At 44.6% G+C, this 24,151-nt stretch overlaps 1 protein-coding gene across 1 annotated transcript in view; it reads right to left on the bottom strand.

Annotated features, from left to right (window-relative positions):
• Positions 1-23,615, bottom strand: part of TEX15 (testis expressed 15, meiosis and synapsis associated) — a 120,422-nt gene extending 96,807 nt beyond the window's left edge. The window contains exon 1 of the mRNA XM_044278378.1: positions 23,531-23,615. The gene's annotated coding sequence lies outside the window, so the exon portion shown is untranslated. The remainder of the gene's footprint in view (positions 1-23,530) is intronic.
• Between the last annotated feature and the right edge of the window lie 536 nt (positions 23,616-24,151).

Raw genomic sequence — 24,151 nt, 5'->3', positions numbered from 1 at the left:
GCTGTCACTTCACTTACGCAGTACCCCTTTGGTGGGGCCCCCTGAGCTGCAGAGACTCAGACACGCCCCCTGAGCTGCAGAGACTCAGACTCGGCCCCCTCTACACAGGACACATGCTGCCTGAGGAGCGAGACCGGAGGGCTGGAGCTGGAGCAGAGAAGTGTGTAGACAGTCTGTGAGTGAGTCTGCACTGTGACTGTCTCTTGTCTGTGGGACAGAAGGGGGGGGGGTCTCTTCGATCGGCTGCCGCTTCATTCTATTTAGTTGTATTACTGTTTCATTAAGCAGTTTGCCTCCATGATACCTGCCCCCCCCCATATCCTGTCCTATCTCATCCTCATGGGGCCCCTGCTGTCTCTTTTCCTCCCTCATGTATCCAGGGCTCCTGTTTCACCCTCCTATCTCCTATTGCCTTGGACAGACCTCCTGCCACGACCCTCTATTTAGCATAATGACCACCAGAGCCCCCATTAAATATAATAACCCCTCGTGCCCCCTCCATACAGTATAACCCCCAGTGTGGGGGCGACTGGGGGGTCATTATTCTGAATGGAAGGTCACTGTGGGGTCATTATACTGTGAGGGCCCTTTACATAGTATAATGACCCCCAGTGTCCCCCATTTAGTATAATGACCCCCAGAGCCCCCTCCATACAGTATTCCCCCAGTGTGGGGGCTACTGGGGGTCATTATTCTGAATGGGGGCGACTGGGGGTTATTATTCTGAATGCAGGGCCACAGGTGGTAATTATACAGTGGGGGGGGGGGGGGGGGGATTGGGGGTTCATTATACTGTGTGAAGGGCCACTAGTAGTCATTATACTGTGTGAAGGGCCACTAGTAGTCATTATACTGTATAGGGGCCACTGGGGGTCATGTCAATGTAAAAAAATGCCTCATGGGGGCCCACTGGGATTTATCGCCCAAGGGCCCACATGAACCTGGAGCCGGCCCTGACCACGCCCCCTTTCCCTGCCTCTTCACCTCTGATTGACAGCCGCGCACGTGAACGTCTGACGCACACTCACACTCGGCTGGCTTTGCTGAACAGCCAAAAGCTATCGGCTGTCAATCAAAAGCGAAGGGGCAGGGAAACTCTGCTGTTACATAGCGCGTGCAGGGGATTAAAGCTAGTTTTTCAAGATTTTGGTGCATCTGGCCGGAGGAAGAAAAGAATATTTAGGGACATACTGCTGGCTACTTTAACCCCTTAACCTCTTAAGGACATAGGGCGTACAGGTACGCCCTTGTGCCCTGGTACTTAAGGACACAGGGCGTACATGTACGCCCTGTGTATTTCAAATCACTGCCGTGCGGCTGGCAGTGATCGGAACCCGGCGCCTGCTCAAATCATTGAGCAGGCACCTAGGCTAAATGCGCCGGGGGGTCCTGTGACCCCCCCATGTCGGCGATCGCGGCAAACCGCAGGTCAATTCAGACCTGCGGTTTGCTGCGATTTCTGCAGTTTCTGATCCCCGCGGTCCCTGACCGCGGGGATCAGAAACTTTAGTATTCCTAAAATGCATCTGTATCCCTCCCCCTGCACCCCTTAGTGATTTTTGCCGGGTGGGAGGTGCAGGGGGAGGGTTGCGGGCGGGCGGGAGGCGGGCGGTGCTGCAGGCGGGATCGCGATCCCCCGCCCGCCTCCCATTGCGTAATCGTTGGCGTCTAGTGGGTATACCAGGGTGCCAGCACATTGCTGGCACCCTGGTATAAACGGCTGACATCGGTGATGCGATGTCAGCCGTTTAACCCTTTCCATACAGCGGTCCGTACGGACCGCTGTATGGAAAAGGTTAACAGCGCAGGGAGCTCCCTCCCTCTCCCATCGGGGGGCTGCTGTGCCTTTGCAGCCCCTCCGAATGGAGAGGGAGAGAGCTCCCAGGCAGCCCCCCAAGCCCCGTCCTTACCCTTCCCCGTCTGCGCAGTTCTGACCATAACTGAGCAGACGGGGAAGGTTCCCATGGCAACAGGACGCCTTCTCAGGCGTCCTGCTGTCCATGGTGCTGAACAGATCTGTGCTGAAAGGCATAGATCTGTTCAGACAAAGTGTAAAATACAGTACAGTACTATATATTGTACTGTACTGTATTATACAGACATCAGACCCACTGGATCTTCAAGAACCAAGTGGGTCTGGGTCAAAAAGAAAGTGAAAAAAAGTGAAAATAAAGTAAAAATCAAAAAACACATTTATCACTGATTAAAAAAAATATATAATGAAATTCCCTACACATGTTTGGTATCGCCGCGTCCGTAACGACCTGATCTATAAAACGGTCATGTTACTTTACCCAAACGGTGAACGCCATAAAAATAAAAAATTAAAAACTATGATGAAATTGAAATTTTGCCCACCTTACTTCCCCAAAAAGTTAATAAAAGTGATCAAAAAAGTTGTATGTACTCCAAAATTGTAACAATCAAACCGTCATCTCATCCCGCAAAAATCATACCCTACCCAAGATAATCGCCCCAAAACTGAAAAAACTATGGCTCTTAGACTATGGAAACACTAAAACATGATTTTTTTTGTTTCAAAAATGAAATCATTGTGTAAAACTTACATAAATAAAAAAAAAGTATACATATTGGGTATCGCCGCGTCCGTATCGACCGGCTCTATAAAAATATCACATGACCTAACCCCTCAGATGACCACCGTAAAAAAAAAAAAAAAAACGGTGTAAAAAAAGCAATTTTTTGTCATCTTACTTCACAAAAAGTGTAACAGCAAGCGATCAAAAAGTCATATGCACCCCAAAATAGTGCCAATAAAACCGTAATCTCATCCCACAAAAAATGAGACCCTACTTGAGATAATCGCCCAAAAACTAAAAAAAACGATGGCTCTTAGACTATGGAGACACTAAAACTTTTTTTTGTTTTAAAAATTAATTCATTGTGTAAAACTTACATAAATAAAAAAAATTGTATACATATTAGGTATCGCCGCGTCCGTGACAACCTGCTCTATAAAATTACCACATGATCTAACCTGTCAGATGAATGTTGTAAATAACAAAAAAAAAACAGTGCCAAAAAAGCTATTTCTTGTTACCTTGCCGCACAAAAAGTGTAATATAGAGCAACCAAAAATCATATGTACCCTAAACTAGTACCAACAAAACTGCCACCTTATCCCGTAGTTTCTAAAATGGGGTCACTTTTTTGGAGTTTCTACTCTAGGGGTGCATCAGGGGGGCTTCAAATGGGACATGGTGTCAATAAAACCAGTCCAGCAAAATCTGCCTTCCAAAAACCGTATGGCATTCCTTTCCTTCTGCGCCCTGTCGTGTGCCCGTACAGCAGTTTACGACCACATATGGGGTGTTTCTGTAAACTACAGAATCAGGGCCATAAATAATGAGTTTTGTTTGGCTGTTAACCCTTGCTTTGTAACTGGAAAAAAAAATATTAAAATGGAAAATCTGCCAAAAAAGTGAAATTTTGAAATTGTATCTCTATTTTCCATTAAATCTTGTGCAACACCTAAAGGGTTAACAAACTTTGTAAAATCAGTTTTGAATACCTTGAGGGGTGTAGTTTCTTAGATGGGGTCACTTTTATGGAGTTTCTACTCTAGGGGTGCATCAGGGGGGCTTCAAATGGGACATGGTGTCAATAAAACCAGTCCAGCAAAATCTGCCTTTCAAAAACCGTATGGCATTCCTTTCCTTCTGCGCCCTGTCGTGTGCCCGTACAGCAGTTTACGACCACATATGGGGTGTTTCTGTAAACTACAGAATCAGGGCCATAAATAATGAGTTTTGTTTGGCTGTTAACCCTTGCTTTGTAACTGGAAAAAAAATATTAAAATGGAAAATCTGCCAAAAAAGTGAAATTTTGAAATTGTATCTCTATTTTCCATTAAATCTTGTGCAACACCTAAAGGGTTAACAAACTTTGTAAAATCAGTTTTGAATACCTTGAGAGGTGTAGTTTCTTAGATGGGGTCACTTTTTTGGAGTTTCTACTCTAGGGGTGCATCAGGGGGGCTTCAAATGGGACATGGTGTCAAAAAAACTGTCCAGCAAAACCTGCCTTCCAAAAACCATACGGCGCACCTTTCACTCTACGCCCCGCTGTGTGCCCGTACAGTAGTTTACGGCCACATATGGGGTGTTTCTGTAAACGGCAGAGTCAGGGCAATAAAGATACAGTCTTGTTTGGCTGTTAACCCTTGCTTTGTTAGTGGAAAAAATGGGTTAAAATGGAAAATTAGGCAAAAAAATGAAATTCTCAAATTTCATCCCCATTTGCCAATAACTCTTGTGCAACACCTAAAGGGTTAGTGAAGTTAGTAAAATCAGTTTTGAATACCTTGAGGGTGTAGTTTCTTAGATGGGGTCACTTTTATGGAGTTTCTACTCTAGGGGTGCATCAGGGGGCTTCAAATGGGACATGGAGTCAAAAAAACAGTCCAGCAAAACCTGTCTTCCAAAAACCATATGGCGCACCTTTCACTCTACGCCCCGCTGTGTGGCCGTACAGTAGTTTACGGCCACATATGGGGTGTTTCTGTAAACGGCAGAGTCAGGGCAATAAAGATACAGTCTTGTTTGGCTGTTAACCCTTGCTTTGTTAGTGGAAAAAATGGGTTAAAATGGAAAATTAGCCAAAAAAATGAAATTCTCAAATTTCATCCCCATTTGCCAATAACTCTTGTGCAACACCTAAAGGGTTAACGAAGTTTGTAAAATCAGTTTTGAATACCTTGAGGGGTGTAGTTTATAGAATGGGGTCATTTTTGGGTGGTTTCTATTATGTAAGCCTCGCAAAGTGACTTCAGAGCTGTAGTGGTCCCTAAAAATTGGGTTTTTGTAAATTTCTGAAAAATTTCAAGATTTGCTTCTAAACTTCTAAGCCTTGTAACATCCCCAAAAAATAAAATATCATTCCCAAAATAATTCAAACATGAAGTAGACATATGGGGAATGTAAAGGCATCACAATTTTTAGGGGTATTACTATGTATTACAGAAGTAGAGAAACTGAAACTTTTTTAACAAATTTTTGTTAAATTAGGTATTTTTTGGTGCAAAAAAAATTTTTTTTTTAACTTCATTTTACCAGTGTCATGAAGTACAATATGTGACGAAAAAACAATCTCAGAACGGCCTGGATAAGTCAAAGAGTTTTAAAGTTATCAGCACTTATAGTGACACTGGTCAGATTTGCAAAAAATGGCCTGGTCCTAAGGTGTAAAAAGGCTGTGTCCTTAAGGGGTTAAGGACCCTGGGATTTTCCATTTTTGCGTTTTCGTTTTTTCACTCACTAACTTTTTTTTATTTTTCTATTCACGTAGCCATATGAGGGCTTATTTTTTGCGGGACAAGTTGCACTTTCTAATGGCACCATTTATGGTTGCAAACCATGTAGTAGGGAGTGGGAAAGAAAATTCCAAATGGGGTAGAATTGGGAAAAAACGCAATTCTGATAAAGGTTTTTATTATTTTATTTTTTTACACTGTACACTATGCAGTAAAATGTATCTGTTATCTTTATTCTCCAGGTCAGTACGGTTCCAACGATACCACACTTGTATAATTTTTCTTGTGTTTTAATATAAAAAAATTATTGGGTAGTTGAAGTGACCAAAAATGGCAAATTGGCTGTTTTTATATTTTTTTTCCCCATTACGCGATTTGCCGTATGCCATTAATATTGTTCTATTTTAATAGTATGGGCATTTTTGCACGCCGCAATGCCCATGATGTTTATTTTTTTTATTGGTTAAGTATTTTTATTTTAAGGCAAGGGGGGTGATTTGAACTTCTTTTTTTTTATATTTGCAAACTTTTTTTTTTACGTCACCTTGGGTGACAATAACAATTATTCGATTGCCCATAGTATTCAGTGATGGCTAAATAGCCATCATTGAAGACTTCATTTGCACTATATCAATACAAGGCTACCACCTAGTGGCCTGTATTGATATATACATCTAAGGGCTCATGCACACAACCGTTGGTGTCCCCTGCCCGTGCTGTGGACAGCAAATTGCGGTCCGCAATGCACGGGCACCTTCCGTGGGGCAGGCGCATGGGGATCACAGACCAATTCACTTGAATGGGTCCGCAATCACTCTGTTTCGCAAAAAGATAGAGCATGTTCTATCTTTTTGCGGTGTGGAGGCACGGAACAGAACCCCAGAAAGCACTCCGTAGAGCTTTGTTCCGTGCTTCCGTTCCGCATCTCTAGTTTTGCGGACCCATTGAAATGAATGGTTCCACATCCGTGATGTGGAATGACAGCAGAATGGTGCCCGTGTATTGCGGATCCACAAATGCGATCCGCAATATGGGCACGGAAGACCAACAGTCGTGTGCATGAGCCCTAATTGACTCTGAAGACAGCTTGAGGTTTCAGTCAATTAGATCGAGGTAACAGGTCCCCCGATCTCAGCAGGGGAACGCTGTTACTGGACCGGAAGCGCGCGACTTCCGGTTCCGGTCTGCGCAGATGCCATGGTCACATTTGACCACGGCATGTGAAAGGTAAGATGTATGCGATCAGCCTTATGGCTGATCGCATACATGTGCCACAGGTCTCTGCTATTTAAAATAGTAGAGACCCCGCAGCTTAGGCTACTTTCAGACTTGCGTTCGGTGCGGATCCGTCTAGTATCTGCACAGACGGATCCGCACCTATATTGCAAACTATGGTATCCGTTCAGAACAGATCCGTCTGCATTCTATTTAAGAAAAAAGTCTAAGTCTAATTGTTAGTCAAGACGGATCCGTCCTGACTTTACATTGAAAGTCAATGGGGGACGGATCCGTTTGCAATTGCACCATATTGTGTCAACGTCAAACGGCTCCGTTCCCATTGACTTACATTGTAAGTCAGGACGGATCCGTTTGGCTCCACACGGCCAGGCGGACACCAAAACGCTGCAAGCAGCGTTTGGGTGTCCGCCTCCTGAGCGGAATGGAGGCGGAACGGAGCCAAACTGATGCATTCTGAATGGATCCGCATCCATTCAGAATGCATCGGGATGTACGGATCCGTTCGGGGTCGCTTGACAGAGCCTTCAAACGGATCTCACAAGCGGAACCCCAAACGCAAGTGTGAAAGTAGCCTGATCGGATCATGGGTCCTTAAAGGGTTAAGGTAATGCTGGTGGTTTGGGAGACGTTTTTTTGGGTAACAAGTTCCCTTTAAGGTGACTTCGCAAATTGCAGATTTTGTTCTGGTTCATGCCATGCTTTTCCATGTCAGTGTTTTACCATTTAGTATGTACGGGTGACTTGTATTATTCCTACTCATGTGCATAACCTTACATTTGTCAGTGTTAGGCCTCTTTCACACGGCTTGTTTGGCTTTTTTAGTGTTTTGCGGTCCTTATTTCACGGATCCATTGTTCCGTTTTTTGTTTCCATTGTGTTTCCATTTCTGTTCCGTTTTTCCATATGGCATATACAGTAATTACATAAAATACAATAAAATTTTTAACAGATGGTTCCGCAAAAACAGAACGGATACGGAAGACATAAGAATGCATTTCTGTATGTGTTCCGTCTTTTTTTTTTTGCGGACCCATTGACTTGAATGGAGCCACCGAACGCGATTTGCGGGCAATAGTATGACATGTTCTATCTTTGAACGGACAAATGGAAATACGGAAACGGAATGCATACGGAGTACATTCTGAATTTTTGCAAAACCATTGAAATGAATGGTTCCATATACGTAACGCAAAAAAAGGCCCTTATAGGGAACGCAAAAAACGGTCGTGTGTGAGGGGCCTTAAACCTGCCACTTATCTGCCCAAGCCTCCAGTCTATCCAGATCCCTCTGTAGTAGTATACTGTTCTCTTCAGTATTAATTACTTTACACAGTTTAGTGTCATCTGCGAAAATGTATATTTTACTCTGCAAGCCTTCTACAAGATCATTAATAAATATATTGAAGAGAATAGGGCCTAATTACTGTACCTATGAATTTGCTACTAATCTAATATCTGGCTTATATTAAAATCTACAGTTCTCATTTCTCACTAGGATCCTCACCAATGACAAGACTAAATATAAGATGTCATATTCAATTAATAGTTATTAAACATGCCCCCTCACTCTTATTACTACCTTACATCCTAATCGCTTCTGTAGAATTCAGGCAGGCAGGCCGGGCGGGAGGCAGAGTAATTTGTGTCACATGCCTGCACCGACTACTTTATGAATGAAGCAGGTGGCGCAGGCAAGTGACGTCAGTGAGAGACGCGCCGGTCGCCCGGCCTGCCTGAATTCTACAGAAGCGATTAAGATGTAAGGTAGTAATCGGAGTGAGGGGGCATGTTTAATAACACCTCAGCCGTGTTAGCCCCCCCATATCAAAATTTTTGAACAAAACATATGCAATTGGTTAGATCTTTGTTAGATCAGGTTAGATCAATTGTTGTTTGTGTTAGATCTCATACAGAAGTAGAGATATTAGCAGTTATTTGCAGGGGGGGGCTAACCCGTCATCAGCCCCCCCTTATCAAAAAATTGACCAAACAATTAGCTATTTTGGAAGATATTTGTTAGATCAGGTATGATCAACTAGTTGTTTTGTTAGATCTCACATAATTACAGACTTATTAAGTGATTAATGAGGGGGGGCTAGCCCCCCCACATGCAATTTTCAGGTAAAATTTGATGCAGACTAATAGGCCTTCGTTAGATCCGGTAAGATCAAGTGGTTTCAACGTTAGATCTCATATAATTACAGAGATAATTCACATAAAAACACAGATATTAGGTAGTATTAAATAGAGGGCAGGGGTGTGGAATTTTTTTTTAAAACTACTTGTCGAAGGACTAAAGCGGGGTCTCAATCTACTTGTCCCTCATGACAATCTACTTGTCCTGATACAAAAAGTAATTTTAAATCAAAACCATATTTAAGTGAATCCCTTTAATGTTCATGCCATACTGGGGCAGTGAATCCCCTTGATGTACATGCCAGTATGGGGAAATCACTGTCCCCCCCCTATTCATGGAGGGTGAGTGGCTGGAAGTTGGAACCTGACAGCACTCCTATTGACACTTCAATGCCAGGGAGAAGAAGCAGAGCGGCAGCCTGACTAACGTGTGCCTCCGCTGGGAGCTGACTTCCGGCCCGTGGCGCCCGACTTCCGGCCTGCACAGGAGCGCTGATAACTAGTGATGGGAAGTTCGGATCTTTTAGGTGAATCGGTTCATTTGAATCAGCTCATTCAAATGAACCGATTCATGAATCGGATCTTCGGTTCACTTGGTGAGTCAGACTGCTGAGCTGACTCGCAAGTGCGCAGATGCTATACACACTCGATTCACTTGCTGCTGCTGACTCGGTGCAGTCGGCTCTTCAGCTCTCTGAACTCTGATTAGTATTGAGTGAGTCAGGAAGAGTGATTTATTATAGTAAAGGGAAGCTGAGGCTGACGCCGGACAGGAGGACTCAGGACAGGAGGACAATAGACTTATGGCGTAAAGCAAAATGGAAGGCTTTAAAAGGCATTCCATTTGCTGTCCGTCCTAATAGAAGTCTATGCAAATCAAAATGGATCCGTCTGGGTCCAGTTATGCAAGACGGAAAACTAAGTCCTGTCGACACGACGGGACCCAGACAGATCTGTTCTGATTTTCATAGACTTTTACGATGACGGAAAGCAAAACGGAATGCCTCTTAAAGGTTTCCGTTTTGCATTCCATTTTATGGATTACGTTATTTTCTGTTATAACCCTTTTATAACGGAAAGCCATAACGGAATCCATAAAGGTGATGTGATAGCTACTGAATGAGATGCCTTTAACATATATCTCCTGAGAAGCCAATTTGATTCTAAAGGGTTAATTTAATTCAACCTGTAATCTAGACTCTGTCATCTGTCACTTCTCTTATCTCTCTGCTCCTGTCCCTTAATCTTATCACTGCTGCAACAAAAGCAGCCTCAGCCTCAGTGTATGTAAACTGTTCTACACTCTGACTCACGGCTCTTTTAACTCAATGAATCGAATGAGTCACAAACTAAGTCGGATCTTTAGATTCTTTTAACTTGTGACTCATTTGATTCCTTTCTATTCTTAGACTCCCTGCACTTGTGTGACTCAGACGACTCGATTCAGAGCTGCCAGTGTGCTTGCCTTGCCCCCTCAGCTCTGGTCGGTGATTGGTTGGTGGGCGGGGAGGGGCGGGGCTGGCAGAAGCAGCTTCCACTCTAAGATCATATTACGCTCCTCCCCGTCCCTCCCTCAGGCTCCCTGCTGCCAGCGTGAGGTGAGCGTCTCTGTCTGCATTGTCTGTGAACACTGCGGTAAGCAGCCCGGACTTGCCGCACGGGGCTGTGTATTAGAGGAAAACACGGCGCAACCCTAGCCCTGCTACTTGCCCGCAGGGCTAAGCTGCCTGCACAAACTACCTGCCCAGCGCCTGGAACTGCATGTCCCGGGCGTCGGGCGATAGGAATTCCACACCCCTGGAGGGGCTAGCCCCCCCACATGCAATTTTCAGGTAAAATTTGATGCAGACTAATAGGCCTCCGTTAGATCCGGTAAGATCAAGTGGTTTCGACGTTAGATCTCATATAATTGCAGAGATATTATGGATATTTGGTATTACGTCAGGGGGGGCTAGCCCCCCACATGCAATTTTCTGGTAAAATTTAATGCAGACTAATAGGCCTTCGTTAGATCCGGTAAGATCAAGTGGTTTCAACGTTAGATCTCATATAATTACAGAGATATTATGGATATTTGGTATTACGTCAGGGGGGCTAGCCCCCCCACATGCAATTTTCTGGTAAAATTTGAGGCAGACTAATAGGCCTTCGTTAGATCCGGTAAGATCAAGTGGTTTCAACGTTAGATCTCATATAATTACAGAGATATTATGGATATTTGGTATTACGTCAGGGGGGGCTAGCCCCCCCACATGCAATTTTCTGGTAAAATTTGAGGCAGACTAATAGGCCTTCGTTAGATCCGGTAAGATCAAGTGGTTTCAACGTTAGATCTCATTTAATTACAGAGATAATTCACATAAAAACACAGATATTAGGTAGTATTAAATAGGGGGGCTAGCCCCCCACATGCAATTTTCTGGTAAAATTTGATGCAGACTAATAGGCCTTCGTTAGATCCGGTAAGATCAAGTGGTTTCAACGATAGATCTCATATAATTACAGAGATATTATGGATATTTGGTATTACGTTAGGGGGGGCTAGCCCCCCATAATGCAATTTTCTGGTAAAATTTGATGCAGACTAATAGGCCTTCGTTAGATCCGGTAAGATCAAGTGGTTTCAGCGTTAGATCTCATATAATTGCAGAGATATTATGGATATTTGGTATTACGTCAGGGGGGCTAGCCCCCCACATGCAATTTTCTGGTAAAATTTTATGCAGACTAATAGGCCTTCGTTAGATCCGGTAAGATCAAGTGGTTTCAACGTTAGATCTCATATAAATAGAGATATTATGGATATTTGGCATTACGTCAGGGGGGCTAGCCCCCCCATAATGCAATTTTCAGGTAAGATTTGATGCAGGCTTATAGGCCTTCGTTAGATCCGGTAAGATCAAGTGGTTTCAACGTTAGATCTCATATAATTACAGAGATATTTCACATAAAAACACAGATATTAGGTAGTATTAAATAGGGGGGCTAGCCCCCCCACATGCAATTTACTGGTAAAATTTGATTTAGGCTAATAGGCCTTTGTTAGATCCGGTAAGATCAAGTGGTTTTAATGTTAGATCTCATATAATTACAGAGATATTATGGATATTAGGAATTACATAAGGGGGAGCTAGCCCCCCTATTTAATACTTCCTAATATCTGTGTTTTCATTTGAAAAATCTCTGTAATTATATGAGATCTAACGTTGAAACCACTTGATCTTACCGGATCTAACGAAGGCCTATTAGCCTGAATGAAATTTTACCAGAAAATTGTATGTGGGGGGCCAGCCCCCCCTTATGTAATACCAAATATTTATAATATCTCAGTAATTATATGAGATCTTACGTTGAAACCACTTGATCTTACCGGATCTAATGCAGATCTATTAGCCTGCATCAAATTTTACCAGAAAATTGCATGTGGGTGGGGGCTAGCCCCCCTATTTAATACTACCTAATATCTGTGTTTTTATGTGAAATATCTCTGTAATTAAATGAGATCTAACGTTGAAACCACTTGATCTTACCAGATCTAACGAAGGCCTATTAGTCTGCATCAAATGTTACCAGAAATTTGCATTATGGGGGTCTAGCCCCCCTAACGTAATACCAAATATCCATAATATCTCTGTATTTATATGAGATCTAACGTCGAAACCACTTGATCTTACCGGATCTAACGATGGCCTACTAGTCTGCATCAAATTTTACCAGAAAATTGCATGTGGGGGAGCTAGCCCTCCTGACGTAATACCAAATATCCATAATATCTCTGTAATTATATGAGATCTAACGTTGAAACCACTTGATCTTACCGGATCTAACGAAGGCCTATTAGTCTGCATCAAATTTTACCTGAAAATTGCATGTGGGGGGGCTAGCCCCCCCTCATTAATCACTTAATAAGTCTGTAATTATGTGAGATCTAACAAAACAACTAGTTGATCATACCTGATCTAACAAATATCTTCCAAAATAGCTAATTGTTTGGTCAATCTTTTGATAAGGGGGGGGGGCTGATGACGGGTTAGCCCCCCCTGCAAATAACTGCTAATATCTCTACTTCTGTATGAGAACTAACGCAAACAACAATTGATCTAACCTGATCTAACAAAGATCTAACCAATTGCATATGTTTTGTTCAAAAATTTTGATATGGGGGGGCTAACACGGCTGAGGTTTAATAACTATTAATTGAATATGACATCTTATATTTGTATACTGGAGCAACGGCGGCGGCGGGAGGGGGGGGGGATCTGCGGATGGCACAGTTATGGGCTGGGGGGGTCTGTGGATGGCACAGTTATGGGCTGGGGGGGTCTCTGGATGGCACATATATACCAGTGCCACCCACAGATCCCCCCTGTAACAGTGCCATCCACAGATCCCCCCCTCTGTAACAGTGCCAGCCACAGATCCCCCCCTGTAACAGTGCCAGCCACAGATCCTCCCCTGTAACAGTGCCAGCCACAGATCCCCCCCTGTAACAGTGCCAGCCACAGATCCCCCCCTGTAACAGTGCCAGCCACAGATCCCCCTGTAACAGTGCAAGCCACAGATCCCCCAATAACAGTGTCCGTCACAGATCCCCCCCCCCCATAACAGTGTCCGTCATCCACAGATCCACCCCATAACAGTGTACGTCATCCACAAATGCCCCCCATAACAGTGTCTGCCATCCACAGATGATCCCCCCCATAACAGTGTCCGTCATCCACAGATCCCCCCCATAAGTATCCGTCATCCACAGATCCCCCATAACAGTGTCCGTCATCCACAGATCCCCCCATAACAGTGTCCGTCACCCACAGATCCTCAGTAATAGTGCCATCCACAGACCACCATTAGTTCCAAACCCACCAAACACACCTTTCAGTTAAAAATATTTTTTTTCTTATTTTCCTCCCCAAAAACCTAGGTGCGTCTTATGGGCCGGTGCGTCTTATAGGGTGAAAAATACGGTATACATATTAGGTATTGCCATGTCCGTAAGAACCTGCTCTATAAAAATATCATATGATCTAACCCCTCAGGTGAACAACGTAAAAATAAAAAATAAAAATGGTGTCATCATTTTGTCACCCGACATCACAAAAAGTGTAATAGCAAGCGATCAAAAAGGTATACGCACCCCAAAATCATACTATTACAACAGTCATCCCATCCTGCAAAAAATGAGACCCTAACTAAGACAATCTCCCCAAAAATTAAAAAAAAAACTATGGCTCTCAGACTATGGAGACACTAAAATGTTTTTTTTTGTTTCAAAAATATTATTGTGTAAAACTTAAATAAATTTGAAAAAGTAAACATATTAGGTATCCCTGCGTCCGTAACAACCTGCTCTATAAAAATAGCACATGATCTAATCTGTCAGATGAACGTTGTAAATAATAAAAACGGTGCCAAAACAGGCATTTTCGGGCAAATTTTCCATTTTAATAAAAAAAAATCCCGTAACAAAGCAAGGGTTAACAGCCAAAAAAAACTCAATATTTATTGCCCTGATTCTGTAGTTTACAGAAACACCCCATATGTGGTCGTAAACTGCTGTACGGGCACACGGCAGGGCGCAGAAGGAAAGGAATGCCATGCGGTTTTTCGAAGGCAGATTTTGCTGGACTTGTTTTTTGACACCATGTCCAATTTGAAGCCCCCCCTGATGCACCCCTAGAGTAGAAACTCCAAAAAGTGACCCCATTTAAGAAACTACACCCCTCAAGTTATTCAAAACTGATTTTACAAACTTTGTTTACCCTTTAAGTGTTCCACAAGAGTCAATGGCAAATGGAGATTAAATTTCAGAATTTCGATTTTTTGTTACGTTGCTTCACCAAAAGTGTAATATAGTATCAAAATAACTGCCACCTTATCCTGTAGTTTCCAAAATGGGGTAACTTTTTAGGAGTTTCTAATCTAGGGGTGCATCAGGGGGCTTCAAATGGGACATGGTGTAAATAAACCAATCCAGTGAAATCTGCCTTCCAAAAACCACAGGGCGCTCCTTTCCCTCTACGCCCCGACGTGGGGCCATACAGTGGTGTAGGACCACATATCGGGTGTTTCTGTAAACCGCGAGTCAGGGCAATAAATATAGAGTTTTGTTTGGCTGTTAACCCTTGCTTTGTTAGTGAAATAAATTGATTAAAATTGAAAATTTAGCAAAAAATGTAAATTCAGAAATTTCATCTCCATTTGCCATCAACTCTTAGGGAACACCTAAAGGGTTAATAGTGTTTGTAAAATCAGTTTTGAATACCTTAAGGCCTCTTTCACACGGGCGTCAGTTTTTTTGCCCGGATAAGAGGCGGGTGCGCTGCGGGAAAATGCGTGATTTTTCCGCGCGAGTGCAAAACATTGTCATGCGTTGCACTCGCGTGAGAAAAATCGCGCATGTTTGGTACCCAAACCCGAACTTCTTCACAGAAGTTCGGGCTTGGGATTGATGTTCTGAAGATTGTATTATTTTCCCTTATAACATGGTTATAAGGGAAAATAATAGCATTCTGAATAAAGAATGCATAGTAAAACAGCGCTAGAGGGGTTAAAAAATAAGTAAATAATAATTTAAAACTCACCTTAATCCACTTGATCGCGAGGCTGGCATCTCCTTGTGTCTCCTCTGTTGATGAACAGGACCTGGGGTGAGCTGCTGCATTAAATAGAGGTTAAGGACCTTTGATGACGTCACTCCGGTCATCACATGGTACGTCACATGATCTTTTACCATGGTGATTCACCATGGTAAAAGACCATGTGATGACCGGAGTGACGTCATCAAAGGTCCTTAACCTGTATTTAATGCAGCAGCTCACCCCAGGTCCTGTTCAGCAGAGGAGACACAAGGAGATGCCAGCTTCGCGATCAAGTGGACTTAGGCTACTTTCACACCTGCGTTCGATCGGATCCGTTCTGAACGGATCCGCTCATATTAATGCAGACGGTGGCTCCGTTCAGAACGGATCCGTCTGCATTATAACTTAGAAAAATTTTCTAAGTGTGAAAGTAGCCTTAGCGGATCCGTTCAGACTTTACATTGAAAGTCAATGGGGGACGGATCCGCTTGAAGATTGAGCCATATGGTGTCATCTTCAAGCGGATCCGTCCCCATTGACTTACATTGTAAGTCGGAACGGATCCGCTCGCCTCCGCACGGCCAGGCGGACACCCAAACGCTGCTTGCAGCATTCAGGTGTCCGCTCACTGAGCGGAGCGGAGGCTGAGCGCTGGCAGGCGGATGCATTCTCAGTGGATCCGCCTCCACTGAGAATGCATTAGGGCCAGACGGCTGCGTTCAGGGCCGCTTGTGAGCCCCTTCAAACGGAGCTCACAAACGGACACCTGAACGCAGGTGTGAAAGTAGCCTAAGGTGAGTTAAATTATTTTTTATTTTATTGTAACCCCTCTAGCGCTGTTTTACTATGCATTCTGTATTCAGAATGCTATTATTTTCCCTTATAACCATTTTATAAGGGAAAATAATAATGATCGGGTCTCCATCCCGATCGTCTCCTAGCAACCGTGCGTGAAAATCGCACCGCATCCGTACTTGCTTGCGGATGCATGCGATTTTTACGCAGCCCTATTCACTTCTATGGGGCCTGCGTCGCGTGAAAATCGGACAATATAGAGCATGCTGCGATTTTCATTCAACGCATAAGTGATGCGTGAAAATCACCGCTCATGTGCACAGCCCCATAGAAATGAATGGGTCAGGATTCAGTGCGGATGCAATACGTTCACCGCACGCATCGCACCCGCACGGAAAACTCGCCCGTGTGAAAGGGGCCTAAGGGGTGTAGTTTCTAGAAAGGGGTCAAATTTTGGTGGTTTCTATTATGTAAGCCTCACAAAGTGACTTCAGACCTGAACTGGTCCCTAAAAAGTGGGTTTTTGAAAATGTCTAAAAATTTTCAAGATTTGCATCTAAACTTCTAAGCCTTGTAACGTCCCCAAAAAATAAAATGGCATTCCCAAAATGATCCACACATGAAGTAGATATATGAGGAAAGTAAAGTAATAACTATTTTTGGAGGTATTACTATGTATTATAGAAGTAGAGAAATTGAAACTTGGAAATGTTCAAATTTTTCCAATATTTTGGTAAATTTGGTGTTTTTTTATAAATAAAAATGATTTTCTTTTACTCCATTTTACCAGTGTTATGAAGTACAATATGTGACGAAAAAACAATCTCCGAATGGCCTGGTTAAGTAAAAGCGTTTTAAAGGTATCACCACATAAAGTGACACTTGTCAGATTTGCAAAAAATGGCCTGGTCCTTAAGGTGAAATAAGGCTGTGTCCTTAAGGGGTTAAAGGGGTTATCCCATCTTTTGAAGTCTGCCTAAGGGTCCATTCACACGTCCGTGTGTGTTTTGCGGATCCACAAAACACGGACATCAGCGACGTGCGTTACGCATTTTGCGGACAGCACATCGCCGGCACTTAATAGAAAATAGCTATTCTTGTCTGCAATTGCGGACAAGAATAGGACATGTTCTGTTATTTACGGGAACGGAATTGCGGACCCGGAAGTGCGGATCCGCAATTCTGGATCCGGGCAGCACATCGAAATGAATGGGTCCGCAATTCCGTTCCACAAAATCCGGAACAAAATTGCGGTTGTGTGAATGGACCCTAATTGTGTAGTTTTTGACACATGTATCAACTTACCCAATAGAAGTTATTAGACATTTGTCCTCCCTTCTTATATATTGGACATTCTTTTGTAGCCTTGTTTACTGCCGGTCGTTATAGGTTACGGCCACCCTAGCAACATCGGAGCATTGGCCGCGCTTGTGCGCTATCCTCTTATTTTTTTTTTTTTATGCAGCCCGACCCGACTCTCGGGCTTGCGCATTTTCGCACCTGCGCGGTGGATTCCTTTAGTTCGTCATGTGTTTTTTTTTGCAGAGAACTCTCTGCGCGCTTGTTAGTTCTCCTGCGCTTGTAGCTGCGGCGGCTGAGCGAATGATTTCCTGCTCACACAGGAGTGCGCACGCCAAGCAAGGAGGCGGAGTCAGTAGATCAGCAGACCGCTGATCCTGCTGTCAGTCAATAGAAATGTAAACGCCCCCTGACTGAGCAGTTTCTCGAACATGAGAGAACAGCCACGGCATGGAAAGGTGGGATAACCCCTTTAATTTTTTTATTTTTTTTTACACTTTTTATTTAATAACTATTTCCCCCCTTAGGGGCCAGAACCTGGGATCTTCTAATCCCTTGTCCTATTCACCCTAATAGATCTCTATCAGGGTGAATAGCAACTTTCACTGTCCCTGCTGCTCTGTGCTTTGTGCACACAGAGCAGGGAGATTACCATGGCAGCCAGGGCTTCAGTAGCGTCCTGGCTGCCATGGTAACTGATCAGAGCCCCAGGCTTACACTGCTGGGGCTCCGATCAGAAGCTGACACTGCCACCAATGAAGAGGAGGGGACCCTGTGGCTACTGCCACCAATGAGAAGGGGAGGGGACCCTGTGGCCACTGCCACCGATGAGAAGGAGAGGGACCCTGTGGCCACTGCCACCAATGATTTTAATACTGGGGGAAGGGGGGTTGAGAGGGGCGGACATACTGTGCCACCAATGATTTTAATGGGGGCGAGGGGGGCGCACTGCGCCACCAATGATAATTAACCCTTAATACAGGAGGCGGGTACTGGCAGCAGATCAGCGGCAGTTAACCCCTCAGTCTGAAAACGTCCACTTTGTGATCAATGGAAATGTCACTTTTAAAGTCAGAGAGACCCTTTTACCGCGAGTGCATTGGCAGTCCAGCCCAGGAATATAGGAGAACCCTTTAGGATCCATTCACACGTCCGCGAAATGGGTCCACATCCGTTCCGCAATTTTGTGGGTGTGGACCAATTCATTTTCAATGGGGCCGCAAAAGATGCAGACATGTCCTCATTCGCATTTCTGTTCCGTGGCCCCGCAAAAAATAGAACATGTCCTATTCTTGTCCGCAGACACGGACAAGAAAAGGCATTCCCATTATAGTGCCAGACATGTGCGGACCACAAATTGCGCAATGCACATGGCCGGTGTCCGTGTTTTGCGGATCTGCAATTTGCAGACCGCAAACCACATACGGACGTGTGAATAGACCTTTAGGCCGAATGAACACGGTCGTGTTTCACAGCCGTGAGCGGTCCGTGGAACCACGGGCTGGATTCCTGCTGAGAGCAGGAGCGCACAGCGTCATTGGTTGCTATGACGCCGTGCGCTCCCTGCTGCCTCCGCAATACAGTAGTACACTGGTATAGATCATACCAGTGTATTACTGTACTGTGGCGGCAGCAGGGAGCGCACAGCGTCATAGCAACCACTGACGCCGTGCACTCCTGCTCTCAGCAGGAATCCAGGCCGCGGTTCCACGGACCGCTCACGGCAGTGAAAAACAGCCGTGTGCATTTGGCCTTACTCTGAGATCTGGTGTCATTTGGGGGGGAAACAGGCAGATGGAAAATGGAGTACAATTTCAACGAAACAAAACAGTTGCATTATACTACATAAAACCAAGGTAGAAAAAAACTAATCCGTTATATTTTTTATTGTATTAGGCGCTGTTCACATCTCACCATCTCAACACGTTCAGCGTATGATCAAGGACAGCTCCCTGGAGCCATAGGCAACCATTCACTCTAAGGGTTAATTCACACGTCCGCAAAATGGGTCCGCATCTGTTCCGCAATTTTGCGGAACAGGTGCGGACACATTAATTTTCAATGGGACCGGAATGTGCTGTCCGGATACGCACTTCCGTTCCGCAAATAAAATGTAGAGCATGTCCTATTCTTGTCCGCAATTGCGGACAAGAAAAGGCATTTTCTATGAGAGTGTCGGCGAAGTGCGCAACGCTCATTGCCGGTGTCCATGTTTTGCAGATCAGCAAAACACATACGGATGTGTGAATGGACCCTAAGGCCCCTTTCACACGGGCGAGTTTTCCGTGCGGGTGCGATGCATGCGGTGAACATATTGCACCCGCATTGAATCCTGACCCATTCATTTCTATGGGGCTGTGCACATGAGCGGTGATTTTCACGCATCACTTGTGCGTTGAGTGAAAATCGCAGCATGCTCTATATTGTCCGATTTTCACGCAAAGCAGGCCCCATAGAAGTGAATGGGAAGCGTGAAAATCGCATAGCATCCGCAAGCAAGTACGGATGCGGTGCGATTTTCACGCACGGTTGCTAGGAGACGATCGGGATGGAGACCCGATCATTATTATTTTCCCTTATAACATGGTTATAAGGGAAAATAATAGCATTCTGAATACAGAATGCATAGTAAAACAGCGCTAGAGGGGTTAAAAAAAATTAAAAATAATTTAACTCACCTTAGTCCACTTGATTGCGAAGCCAGCATCTCCTTGTGTCTCCTCTGCGCTGAACAGGACCTGGGGTGAGCTGCTGCATTAAATACCGGTTAAGGACCTTTGATGACGTCACTCCGGTCATCACATGGTCTTTTACCATGGTGAATCACCATGGTAAAAGATCATGTGACGTACCATGTGATGACCGGAGTGACGTCATCAAAGGTCCTTAACCTCTATTTAATGCAGCAGCTCACCCCAGGTCCTGTTCAGCAGAGCAGACACAAGGAGATGCCGGGCTTCGCGATCAAGTGGACTAAGGCGAGTTAAATTATTTTTTATTTTTTTTTAACCCCTCTAGCGCTGTTTTACTATGCATTCTGTATTCAGAATGCTATTATTTTCCCTTATAACCATGTTATAAGGGAAAATAATACAATCTTCAGAACATCAATCCCAAGCCCGAACTTCTGTGAAGAAGTTCAGGTTTGGGTACCAAACATGCGTGATTTTTCTCACGCGAGTGCAAAATGCATTACAATGTTTTGCACTCGCGCAGAAAAATCGTGCATTTTCCCGCAACGCACGCGCCTCTTATCCGGGCCAAAAATATGACGCCCGTGTGAAAGAGGCCTAAGGAGGCCAAAGGAGTGTCCTGTTGTCTCCATCAGAGTGCTGTGCACCAGACTGCGCTTTCCTATATAGTTGGACACAAATACAAAACCGCATGCCGCACAGTATGCTTTATCATTGGCATACCTAGGAAAGACCCCTGACCCACACCTCTTATGTAGATCTATACATAATACTGGCCATACACATGCAGTAGATAAAAGGTGGCCAGAATGGCTAATTACGACCAGCTGTTATGTGAAAAACTAGCGCGAACGACTGTTCACAATGACCGATTGCAGACTCTTGTCTGACGAAGATGTCATCAGCCATGCCAAAAGTGCAAGTTTAGGGTCCATTCACACGTCCGCAATTCTGTTCTGCATTTTGCGGAACAGAATTGCGAACCAATTCATTTCTATGGAGCCGCACGATGTGCTGCCCGGATCCGGAATTGCGGATCCGCAAATCCGGGTCCGCAATTCCGTTCCCGAAAAAAATAGAATATGTCCTATTCTTGTCCGTAATTGTGGACAAGATTAGGCATTTTCTATTAAGTGTCGGCAATGTACGGTCCGCAAAATGCAGAATGCACATCGCCGATGTCCGTGTTTTGCGGATCTGTGGATCCGCAAAACACATACGGACGTGTGAATGGAACCTTATGGCGTGATTTGCCAAATTCGGACAATCATTTGTGCAAGGACCCGGGAGTCAGTTTTCTAAAAACTAACTCCATGGTTGACTAGTTTAGTCTGGCATGTTGCTGGTGGGATGAAACAAACCATCCCATAGATGACTGATGCAGCCGATCATTGTCTCGAATGTATGATATTAAAGGGGTTGTGTTACTTCAGCAAGTGGCATTTATCATGTAGAGAAAGTTATTGCAAGGCACTTACTAATGTATTGGGACTGTCCATATTGCCTCCTTTACTGTCTGGAGTAATTTTTCCATCACATTATACACTGCTCGTTTCCATGGTTACGACCACCCTTGTAATCCATCAGCAGAGGATGTTCTTGCACAATATAGGAAAAAAGCCCAAGCCTTTGTGCGCTTTGGCGGTTTCAGACAGGCTGGCACGACCACCACTGTTGAAATGCAGAGTGGTCATAACCATGGAAACGAGCAGTGCACAATGTGATGGAAAAATTAATCCAGCCAGCAAAGGAGGCAATATAGACAATCAAAATACATTAGTAAGTGCCTTGTATTACCTTTCTCTTCATGATAAATGCTATTTTCGGAAGGGACACAACCCCTTTAAGGCCTCATGCACAGGACCGTATGTATTTTGCGGTCCGCAAAAAACGGAACGGACGCGGAAAGAAAATACTTTGTGTGCATGAGCCCTAAGCAGAACTAATTAGACTGACAGGAACATCTTCACAGACTTCCATCACTATGGACTTGCTCACTTCTGCAGTAGATGAACCCATAGAGAGGAGAGGTATACAATAAAGTTAGTGACTCAGAGGCTTTATCATCCCCCTGTATGAAGTCTGCGTATGCCCACCAAGACAAATCCTGGACAAGGTGTAGGATACACTATACACATAATGGCACTCTCTTCTTTCGTTTACACTATAGCGCACTTGGGGTCAGTATGGTTTCCCCATATAGCAGCTAATGTTATATCTATGGGTCTTCAGACATCTACATAAATCTCTATGGAGTCTGGGCAAAGAAAACATTAGATGGAAGCAGAGCTTTCCCAATAGAAGTACATACAGGGATTGAGACAGCACACACAGCTCAGCTGTGCAGAACCTCATGGAGCCACCAGATCTCCATCCTCTTGTGTGCACGAGCCCTGACCCAGACATGGCCGTACAGCGTACTTGTGAAACCTGACTCACAACTGGACAAGCAGTGACCCAGTCAGGTCCTGAAGACCACAATGTACTAAACCATGAACTGACTTGTAGTCCGCACATAGGACGCTGTGAAATCATGAGGGACCTGGAGGAGGTTCTGGGAGTCACTTCCACCATAATGATGCCAGACAGATTACACGGCAATGTGTAGGAGATTTATCAGAACTGGCCTAGTTGTCGATAGTAACCTATCAGATTCCACCTGTCATTTTTCAGAGAGCCTATGGAAAATGAAAGGTGGAATCTGATTGGTTGCTATCGACAACTAAGTCAGTTTTCCTTTATAACAGTTTTGATAACTCTCCCGTCATAGTGTGGGTAAGAATGACACTCTCCTTCAGGTACAAATAGGAGTAGTGGTCCCCAGGAGTGGACAACAACCTTGGAATCACTGACGTAGCGTGCGAGGAAAGAGGCCATTTCCCTTTGTATGGAGACATCTATAGCAAATACAAATACTAAGGAAAAGGCAGTATCACAGTACAGACATGGAAATGACTGGGCAGGGACGGACACTCCATATGTGCAGCTGCCCTGGGGCCACCGCCAGCCTTTACTACTGTCCATTAGTGGAGCCAGGCTCAAAATCGTGTGCACAGGGGTCCTTAGCTGTCTGCGCCTGTCTCAGGTAGGTGGCCAAAGATATAGGGGGAGATTTATCAAGGAAAACTGGCTTAGTCGCCCATAGCAGACATTCAGATTCAGCTTTCCTTTGGAAAATGACAGGTGGAATCTGATTGGTTGCTATGAACAACTAAGCCAGTTCTACTTCACACCAGTCTCGATAATTTCCCCCCACAGTTTTTAGTAAATTTGGACAACTTTGAGGGGCTCTGCCAACACACATACAGCAGCTGTTGTGAAACTACAAGTCCCAGCATGCCCACTCGCTCCCATAGGTGCAAATGGAGCTTGCTGGGAGTTGTTGCGCAAGAACAGATGTAGTACCAGAGGCTGCTGACCCTGATCTACCACCTATATCTCATGCCTAGGGAAGCAAGAAAAAAAACAAACCTGTGACTTATTACACACCGGTCTGAATACATGAGGCGATCACTTACCTGCGTCTCTCATAACCGACGCCTGCACCATCCGCAATACAATCTGACTAGCGGCAGGAAAGTCCGGGACTAACGGGCATCCCAGGCCACGCCCACTGCAGAAACACACATGGTGATTGGTAGGCTCGTACAAGCAGTTCCTCAGACACCTCGATTAGCAAGAGAAGCTCCGCTGCCGATTGGTCATTCCGTGCGACAACAGCCTAAACCACGCCCACAATGTAAACCGCTTCCACACCAGAGGAGCACGAAGACGTTACTGTGTACAGTCAGTCATGGAAGCCGCACCATGCCCTCAGGCTGTAGTCACATTGTTCCATAGGCAACTGCGTTTATTTAGGCTTTTTCAGACCTCAGGTGCTGTTAAAAAGTGGTCTTGCAATGAGACGTAAGCCCCTGGAGGTAAACTTCGAGCAGCGCCTACTAGAAGCCATGTAATAAAGCGGTCCAGGTCCTCCATCCCCGCACATCTCCTTCCTCAGTAACTGCTGCCAATTCATGACTGAGGGGCAAAACCGCGCCACTGATAACGCTGGGAGCTGCCATTACGAAGGCTCTCGACCCTTTGTAATGGCAGCCTCCCTGTACAAGAAAGCACAGTGCCACAAACAGGACCGGTGC

The sequence above is a fragment of the Bufo gargarizans genome, chromosome 1 (assembly GCF_014858855.1).
Source record: "Bufo gargarizans isolate SCDJY-AF-19 chromosome 1, ASM1485885v1, whole genome shotgun sequence".
NCBI classification, from domain to species: Eukaryota; Metazoa; Chordata; class Amphibia; order Anura; family Bufonidae; genus Bufo; species Bufo gargarizans.
This window is presented reverse-complemented; position numbering and strand designations above follow the sequence as displayed.